Source organism: Colossoma macropomum, unplaced genomic scaffold (genome assembly GCF_904425465.1).
Source record: "Colossoma macropomum unplaced genomic scaffold, Colossoma_macropomum, whole genome shotgun sequence".
Taxonomy (NCBI): Eukaryota; Metazoa; Chordata; class Actinopteri; order Characiformes; family Serrasalmidae; genus Colossoma; species Colossoma macropomum.
Window position 1 is genome coordinate 24,082,879 of NW_023494800.1, and position 10,298 is coordinate 24,093,176.

Below are 10,298 nucleotides of genomic sequence, written 5' to 3' on the forward strand. Positions count from 1 at the left end.
ACGGACCAATACGTGACATCAATAGAGTGAACAACGACATAGAAAGTAATTTAACTAATTTTAGCATGGTTGCAAACTGTTGCCACCATTTTTGTAGACAACTTCAAGTTCATTCAGCAGTGTTGCTGCTCGTTAGCTGTTCATTAAACATACCCAAGCGAATGTTTGAAGTGTTGGTTGATTTATTGAGGTGAATTTGTGCATTTATCGAGTTAAGCCAATGTTAGCTTTGTGTTTGCCAACTTTCAAAATTCATTCTACATTTAAGGCACCTCTGTGTAACTGCAGCACCATTTAAGGTGGAATGGAAAATTCAAATGAGAAGCTGGCAAATAAGAGGTGTGTGTGTGTGTGTGTGTGTGTGTGTGTGTGTGTGTGCATGCACATATATGTATATAAACTAATATATACACACATCTATAATTATTATATATATATATATATATATGTGTGTGTATATGTAATTATAGATGTGTGTGTATATATTAGTTTTGGTAGCCAATTTTAGTAGTTTTGTAAAATCTCATGCATTGGAATGTTCTGAGCTCTGGAAAAATGAAGGTTATGTGTATCCAGTCCAACAATCTAGCTTAAGTTTTCTTTGTAGCATTTTCTGGGGACTGCATCTAAAGTGTCTACATATCTTTTCATCTTTATTGTGGTCATTCTGGTCTATTTTGCTTGTGTTTTATCCACTTGCAGGGATGTAGTTGTAGTAACAGTGAAGAGACGAGCTCTATCAGAGCAGAGTTTCAGCTTGCCCACCAGCACGCCATCATGATCTGCTTATTGGTTCTGTGAAACAGAGCAAGCTCATCATCCGTTTTCATGCCTTGCAACTCTTGATAAAGCTGAAGTCAGCTTCTTATTCGCCTACTTCTTGTTAGAATTTTCCCGTTTCACCTTCGAACAGGAGGTGCCTGAATGTAACTGCTGCACCAATTTAGGCGGAACAGGAAAATTCGAGCAAGAAGCGAATATGACACCAACTTCAGCCTTGCCAAATCTCAGAGGCGCCTCCACCGCTGAAATGCCTCACTGATGTTAACATGGCTCTTCGCCCTTGCCTGATCTAAGAACTTCTTTGTCAGTCTTTGTTGTTCACATCTTCTCCTCTTTGGCTGTTTTTCTGTCCATCTCTCGTTCCCGACAATGGTTGTAGCTAAGCACGTAGCCCCATGTTGCTGATTGGCTGGAATAGTGTTTGTTTGTTTCCATTTACAGAACCAGGGCTGTGCACGAACACTGGATTTTTTTCCACCGCGCACACAGTACAGAGAGCTAGTGGACCATGAGGAGATATTTGCTGAATTCAACAAAACGTATAGGATTGAAATCGCTTACTGCACCTTTAAAAGACAAAATTGTTGATTCTGTGTAATCATTCCATCAAAATGTAATGACTAGGGCTAGGAATTGATCCCAAAAAGAGCTGATTTGCCAATTCCAGGCATTCAGGAACCAAGGGAAGCTTTGTACTCAATTCCAAACAGGCATTTTACTCTTTTTAATAAGCCCTTATCAACTTTGCCTCATGGTTTCCACTTGGGAATCCTGAATGCCATTGTATTGCTTTTTTAGCTCTAGTGGTGTGTGTTTTTTAAGTCCTCAGTGGGGTGAGGGATTGTGTGAACATAGGTGTTGCGTTCAGCAGCAGAACTTGCCCAGAAATCATTGCAAACAGTGACTGCAATCGTTCAAACCCAGGAAAAAAGGTGAAATTGAGAAAATTCTGTGGAAGCAACCCTTGGAATTGACTCTATCGATGCCCTTCAACTGGAACCAGAGTCGACTCCAGAATTCTGTAATTAGACAGCACTAGTAAGGACTTGTGCCCGCTTCTAAAACGTCTGAGTTTTGATCGCCACTGTGCACCAGCAGATGGGCTGATTTGGCATAAGGCTAATTTCCGTTAGCATTGCTATAGGGTTGTCCAGTGTTACATTAGCGCCAAGCTAACCATGGTTTACCAAAGCTACAGCTGACACAGTCACTTGATGATTTGTTAGACACTCATTTTAGTAAGATTCCATTTGACCCTTTCAGTAAAGATTTAATCTTAAAGCTTATAACTAAATATTTCTGAAATGGCCTAATTAGAATGTTAGCTGTTGACTTTTAGCCTGTTAGCAGGTCAGCCTATGTCATCATAATTTGTAAAATTAATAAAAAAAAAGTACTTGTGAAATACAGGTTATAATTATTTTGTAGATAGGTAGTGACAAATATTAACATCAAAGCATATAATTAAAGTTGAATCAGTGACAAATCCAACTGGTTAGCTAAATAAAAAGCTAACACACTAAAAACAAGTTGCTATGAACGTTATAGTAGAAAACTGGTGTGTGCTGCTAGAACACAAGGGTCACAAGAGGCAAGATACATAACATACAGAATAAGAGAACATATTCATAGCATTTGTCCTCCATTTACAAAGGTCGTGTAGGAGACGTGACTCTATTTGTGATCAAGGAGCATGATGAATAGTTTATGCTCACTGGTTTTTACATAAGTTCCAAGTCATTGGAAAGATTTTGACAATGGGATTGTCATCCGGAAGCGGAATGTTCCATCAGGAGTAAAATTTTCCCAACTTTTGCACATAGACTGCAGATGATAAACTGGAATAAAACAGATACTGATTTTTTTCAGAAACACAGGCACTGAAATATTGTAGCTGTCCAGTAGTACTCGTTCAACTCCTGAACACATTATAAACACCATACGTTCAAAACACTTGTAGGGTAGGACTTCTAGGATAGAATAGTGGCTAACACCCTCACCCCCACACGGCAGAAGCTTCAGTAATGCTATCACCATGGCAACAGTTACAGGGCTTCACACCACCATTGGCTGTGATTCATTTCCAATTCTGCTATGAGGCGCGTAATGATGTTTTTTTAACACAGCACGAAACATGAAAACACAGCATCAGAGTCCTTCTCTAATACTGTGCTCCACTCAGAAATACATCACTGTATGTAAGGAAGATGCATAAGGAGTTCAAGTTCATGTTGACTTCAAATGCTGAGTAACTTATAGAACTGCAGTGGAATTCCTTAGTACATCCAACATCAACATAGGAAGTGAAGTTTTCTGGGCGCTGTTCTTCTGTTTTCGGGAGGTGTGACCAGTCGCAAAGCAGTACATGTTCTCTCACCAACATAATGAAATAACACAAAAAAAGTAATTGGTAACTAAATATTAATGACTAAAGTGTAACTAAGTGAAAAGTACAGTCCTTTCCTCAAAAATGTACTTGAGTAGAAGTAAAAGTATCATTTGAAAATATTCAGGAAAGTACAAATGTGTCAAAATGTTACTTAAGTACATGGAACTGAATAAACATATAGCTACTACTCATTCTTCTGCTACAACTAATAATGATAATACACTGTCCATTTGGTCAGGTTACCACTGTGTGGTGAGTCATGTCCAGAGCTGGAGGCCATGTGCAAGATTTTCTGTCTTTGTGTGTGCTCCACTGAATTTTCTCACCTGGGATATTTTAGGCACTGAGACAACACAGTGGCTGCCTAGAGCCATAAAGATGCTTTTGTTTTAATTAGCCAAGTACATTCTTGGAACTCAGCTGTTAAAAAAAAAAAACAAGGAAAAACAAAGCACTGCACCATATGCACACTGAAGTCATCTTCAAACGTTACCTTTACTTTATTTCAAAAAACCATTAGCACCTAGGCTAAGCAAACCGATTCACCTCAGATTGTTTGTGAAGAATTGGCGCAAACCCTTTTACTTAATTAATTTTGCCGCTGACATTTTTCCACTGTCCCCTGGTGATTGCCCATCGCCACAGGTGCTGCCTTTCATTAATTAAAATCCTAATTGATTTAGAAATGTTACACAACTTTGGACGGGGGCGGGGTGATCTTCAGATGAGCCGACGCTGTGGGTCGCGGTCAGGCTTGGGAAGATAAATGGGCACCATTTTGCTGAAGATTGGCTGAGAGATTTCCTTGTGTTAGCTGCGGTTGTTGAACCAGGTGTTCGGGCAAAGTTGACTATATCAAATGGCTTTTTGTTTAAAGAGAAATTTCACTTTTTCAGAATTTCTGCGTAGATCAGTCATGAGATGTAAACATCATTCAGAGTGCTTTGATTTGAAAAGGTGTAAAGAAACAAACGGCTCTTTACAGTGGTGGTGATGGAAACCAGGGGTCACAAGGTCACAAAGAAATATAGCCGTTTTATTTACTATCCAAAATTAGCAGTGTACCTGCTTGTGTTAATAATATATTGTGTTGAGTTTATAAGCAATGCTGATAATGGTGAAATAGCGATAAAACAGAAAAAATAGATTTATTTATTGGCTTTTGAGCAATATTTTACCTTACAGCGCCCTGCACCGATGCACATGTTTAACACATCCTCAACAGAGAATACACCTCTGCACATTTAATGCATAATTAATTACTGGTAATTTGCTTAATTTAACAAATTGGAAGGAAAAAAACAAGCCTGTGCAAAAGTTATGGCACATTTTATGTTTTATATTATTTTATATTTTACTTTTTTTTTTTTTTTACCCCAATATGTTACACTCAGCAAACAAACAGAAATTATGCACAACATTTGTAAAAATGTCTGTCTAAGTTTGTTCCCTGACAGGATGGGTTAGCTTTTTTTCCACTTATTTTGCACAGGCTTGTTTTTTTCCTTCCAATTTGTTAATTTGTTTCAGAGGCATTAAACTCTTCAGACTTCTGGTTCCTATCACCACCACTGTGAACAATTCTAACTCTAGTTTCTCTAGTTTTCTTTTTTCTTGGAATGTCCTTTTTAATAGTTTCATGACTGAGAAGAGCTCTTGGGTTCGGCTTCATAAGTTCAGGCCTAGTGTGACAAACTGAAACTTAGCCCAGTAAAGTGCAGAGTGTAGATTACTGAAAGCCTTTTAGCACTTTGTACTAAGCTTGATTTGTGTCCAAGAATGTGGAAGAATTCCAGTGTTTTATTGGGGTTGTGCTGATTAAGATATGCTGTGAACTTTTAAACTAGACATGATATTACCCTCCAAATCTTTGATGTTAAATTCTGCTCTCTTTATTGTCTGGTGTTCATTATTAAAACATGTGCAGTAACACTGTCTAAGTGCAGTAATACAAGACACATTCTGTTTTCTACTGCAGAAACTATTCTTTCAGGAACCCCAGCCCCCCAACGGTGTGCTGCTGTACAAGAATTCAACATTTTAAGCTGAACCCTACGTTCCTGCTTTCAAAGCTAATGCAGTGTGCAAACACAGTATCTGTTGTAGACTGTGTCTTGGACCTTCATTAATTGATTACCACTGTCAAGCTTCTTCTGGTGCTTTCGTAGACATATGAAGTAGAGATTTTATGGGTACAGTTGTTTATAGAACATAAGAAAAGGTATGAATGGAGGCGTAGTGAGCATTAGGGAAGATGTTGAGACACAAAGTGGTGACTCTAGAGGATTATTAAAGCGGGTGATTACTGAGCTCAAGGTTAGAGAAAGCCCAAAGCGAAATGATGGAAATCGATTTTTCGCTCTTGGTGTGATGAACATGAGCTGGGGAACAAGGTGTAAAAGTGCATAGTAAACATCAAGCTTTAGTTCTACGTGAGGAGGTGTGTTTTTCTTTTTTTTTAAACAAATACACAGGGTCTGAATCTTGAGCAGCATCCTTATTAAAATAGATTTCTGTAAACCCATTCAACCAAACAATGCTTATGTGAAATGCTGATGGGCAACTCTTGCTTTCAGTCACATTAGCATTGAGTGGCTGATGTGTTTTTCTTCAGAATATTTTTTTTCTCCATCTTTTTTAAAAGGATGTTAGTGTTCTTGGTGATGTTTATGGGACTTGTGTGCATTTCAACATGTAGAGCAACAGTTTCCACCTATAAGCTTTCATGGCATATGTAACTGCTCAGGCTCTATATAGCAAAAAATAGGTATTAACATATGAAGTCCTTGTGTTGGCTGGGATGGCCAGTGCAATCCCTAGGTTGAAGCATGACCACCTTTCTAGTTATGGAAAGAGAGACAGTCAACAATAGTCAGTCAGCCATCATCAGTAAAGCATCAATCATGCTTACGGTCACCTACTGTCAGGGTTGTTACCCATCAGTTCTAAGAGTCTGATGACAGGGCAGTTAATAATGTGATGGGTTACTTTGCTGAGCAAACTGCTGAGTGAATGTATACATGGCCACTTCAGCAGTGCTGCTCTGTGAGCTACATTATGAACTACATTATGAATGCTACCTAATATAATAATAGAATATGTGCATGCGGTGTAGGTTACTTTATACAGTGCTGTCTGGCTAGATTTCTGATCATTAGACTGTAAACTGTAGCGAAAGAAGCCTAAATTAATAACATTTATAGTCTATCTATATACAATGTTTTTTTTTTTCTTAAAGTTTGCTTAATAATAATAATGAAAAATTAATAATGAAAATCAACTTTTATGTTTCATTAATACAGTTTTGTCTATTTTATTGATCTTTGATGGACTGGCGGCCTGTCCAGGGTGTATTCTGCCTTCCGCCCAATGACCGCTGGGATGGGCCCCCCTGCAACCCAGAAGGATAAGCGGCTTAGAAAATGTGTGTGTGTGTGTGTGTGCGTGTGTGTTTATTTATTTAATTTTTCCTAGCAGTGTGCCACCCAAGAAAAATCTCTGGGTCTTACCTGGCCACCCCATTCTAAAAGTTCTAGCTATGACCATGATTAAAAATATTTTAATTAAGGTTTCATGTTTTATCGTGCGAATTATGAGTATTTAACTTAAAGCTGTCACTATTCATTATGAGTAATCGAGGACTCTACCAATTACTGTGACGATTACACCTAAGCACATTTTAATGCACAGTTATTGAATTTTATTTGCTGAATTGATCAAATTTAGGGAACATTTAACACAAAGTATAGTTCGTGAAAAATTCATGGCACATTTTATACTGTATGATCTTTTTTTCTAATGTTAAACTCAGCAAAGGAAATTTGCAGACAAATACAGTATTTAAGTTTGTTCTCTGTAAAGGATGTGTTAAATTATTTTTGTGATCAACAAAACGTACTTTGACCAAGGGTATTCACACTTTTGCGTATGACTGTATTGGCAAAACGTACAGTGTATGTTGTGCTCTGTTTCTTAATGTGGGAGAGAAGAGTAAGAGGGTATTGTCAGGCTCTCTGTGTTGTCTGCACAATCAATTTACATACCGCCAGGGAGGGTCTCTAGGTGGGGGTGTTGGGTGGAGGACATGAAATTATTTGTTAGCATTATTTGTCCCTGTTTGGTGGTGCACAATGATGTAATCAGAACTCAGAAGACATGTTAGTGTCTGGTAAACGTCATTACATTTTAATCATAGATTATGGGAAAACGAGAATTTTGTCTTTGAAATGGCATGATATGATGAATCGTGCTTAATATGACCAAGGACATTATCTAACAAGGTAAAAAGGTCCATTTTGATTTCAGGTTGACTTTTAGAAGCATGCAGTTTTTGAGGAAAATGGAATCTTTCTTGAAAGCACATGCTGGGTCATTGTGCTACCATAAGGAGTGTGCACACCTACTTTAACGTCCCGGTTTCCTGCCCTGTAATATGATTTCATCAGATTTAATATCCCTGATGGTATCTGCTTGGTGAACATTTAGAATGTGCAGTCCTCGCATCCATTTTTGAAATCAAAGCTGGGGACAAAAGCAGAGGACAGTCAGTGGCTAGCTGCTGGATGGGACTGAACACCTTCAGCCTGATCATGAATGGATCAGGCAGGCATTGTATTGGTGAGGTATAGAAACCCTGGCGGCCATCACCTAAGCCCCCTTAATCATCTCTATGGCCCCTTGTCTAGACATCTGTATCCCCTTTTAGCCTGTCCATGATAATTAATCAGTGACCCCCCACACTTGACCCGTGTGTATGTGTTAATGGTCATTTGTCATGTCCTGCCTGGCCTGTCAGCCAGCGCCCTGGGTTTGCTCTTGCACATATGCTGGGGGCTCTTGGCTGGGGAAAAAAGAAACATTTGCCCAGTGTCTGCGTCCTTCTTTGTCATCATCCATCGCAGGACACTAGGAAATATTAATTGGCTCGCGTAAGTGTGAGTGTTTGAGTACAAAGTAGGATGTGTGGCTAAACTCTTAAAGGTTCCCGAATGATTCTTGGCATAGATGTACTGTTCTAGGAACAACCTGTGATTTGTATTAGTTTCTTCCCACTCACACATCTCTTGTATAAAATATCCAGCCATGAAAGGCTCTTTAGGGAATTAAAAGTGGTTGGTTTGCACCTTTACTTTTATGAGTTCTTCTGAGTACAGATGATTCTTATTAATTCTGATGAATTTAGGATTTGTCTTTCTTCTCTGAGTAGATTAACTAAAATGGAAAGCTTATTCCTAACTCCCCACCAATGCATTTTGCTTCTTGTGGTTTTAACCCCTTGAGGTCTATGCTTTGAAAGATGGTTCTTCAAGGGTTCTTTGGTAGAGGGCATAGTTCTATTTAGAACAATGAGTTCTATAAAGAACCAGTTCATGCTTAAAGGCTGTTGTATATGAAAATGGTTTTATGTAGCACCAAAAAGTGTTCTTCTATTGTTAGGATGTCAAGCTTTTACCAATAGAATCTGTATCTGTAGTGCCATTTTGCCATGCAAAGAACCATTTAAGAATGCAAATGGATTTTTGAGTATTTATGGTTCTGCATAGAACTGTAGTCTTTACTAAAGAACCCTTGAACCATCCTTTTTAGAGTATAAATAACAAAATAAGCCATAAATGACATTTTTTTCATCTTGCTTCTAAATTGTTGATATTTAGTAGCTCCAAACTGATAACAGACACAGCTTGAGCTCAGTTAAATAAATATTACTCACTGCCATCCTCTAAAGGTGTTGTATCACCAGTCAGAAGTTTTGTTGTTTTTAAGACCAATGATGATTTAATAAAAAAGTTAGTAAATCTACTTTCCTTTATGCTTTTTTTTTTTTTTATAATGTATTTGCCTCAACCTAAGTGATAAAAGTGCAGTCATTTAAAGCTACACTATGTAAGTGTTAGGGATTTGGAGACCTTTCTGGTGGAAATATGTAATTGCACACAACATAAACAGGAACATTGTGTAACATTTTGTTTTGCTTCAGACCCCTTCCCAAGCAGATAAATCGGATTATTGTGAGCGCCTTGAAAGAGTATTCAAAAAGAACTCGGTCAAACTTGGTGAAGAACGTGCCTTCCGAGTATGTAAGTGAATGATATACATCAGTATAATGTTTGTTTTGCATTCACGATCTAAACATTGAGTCAGACTTTTATTTTGAGCCTGTGCATATGATCTTAATACATTAAGACGAATGATGTGGTCTGAAAAACTCGCCCAGAATCTGACCAGACACCTCTGACTTTTTAATTAGAAACCCTTTTAGGTTTTACAGGGCAACTTGAAGCAGTGCACGCACACCATATTTTGCCATGTTTTTTTTTTTCTCTTGACTAAGTACTGCTACTCCAGTGATAAAGAAACCATAGATATTACAGCTTTAAATTGTTTGTTGCAGTGTAAACATAGGTCTGTGACAGCTAACAAGTAATCCACAAATAATCTGCAGTCATGCGATTTTAATCGTTAATTGCTGATTGGATTTATTTGTGACTGTTTGTAAGCTAAAATTTAATAATTGTGACAGGCCTACCAGCGACATAGCCAACTTCAGAGAGTTAAACGTTTCTAGCATCTGAGCAGATTTACCTCAAAAATGCATGCTACTGAATGTGAAATGTATACAAATGCTGCAACTAAGAGCATATGAAGTTACGAGGGGTTTAAGGTCACTAAGAGTTGCTTTTCAGCTTATGTCATTTGTGTCGTCTATGTAAACAATTTCTTAGAACCATTGCCTATGTTTAATATATGTGGATATGTAAATGGAATTGATTAACAATTTAACTGTACGAAGGGTAGACAAAACTGAGTATGCATTACAAAGATAGGGCTTGATATGGTGGGTCAATTAGCACGCAGGCTGTACTTACAGCCTCACTGTATCATTCCTTCATTATATTCTCTGCTGATTGCAGCATAATTTAAGACAGCAGCTCTCCCTATAAATACTGCTGCACCTGTCCTTCATGTCTGTTTAGCAAGGCAGAACCCTAAGGCATGCCAAGACTAGGCTATATAAAAATATAGTCCCAAATAAGGCAGCTTTTGTTTGCCTGCGCAAGCTGTGGCTGAGTTATTTTATCGGCTCTTGTCAAGGAGGGAAAAAAAATGCTCGCGCAGACGTATTTGA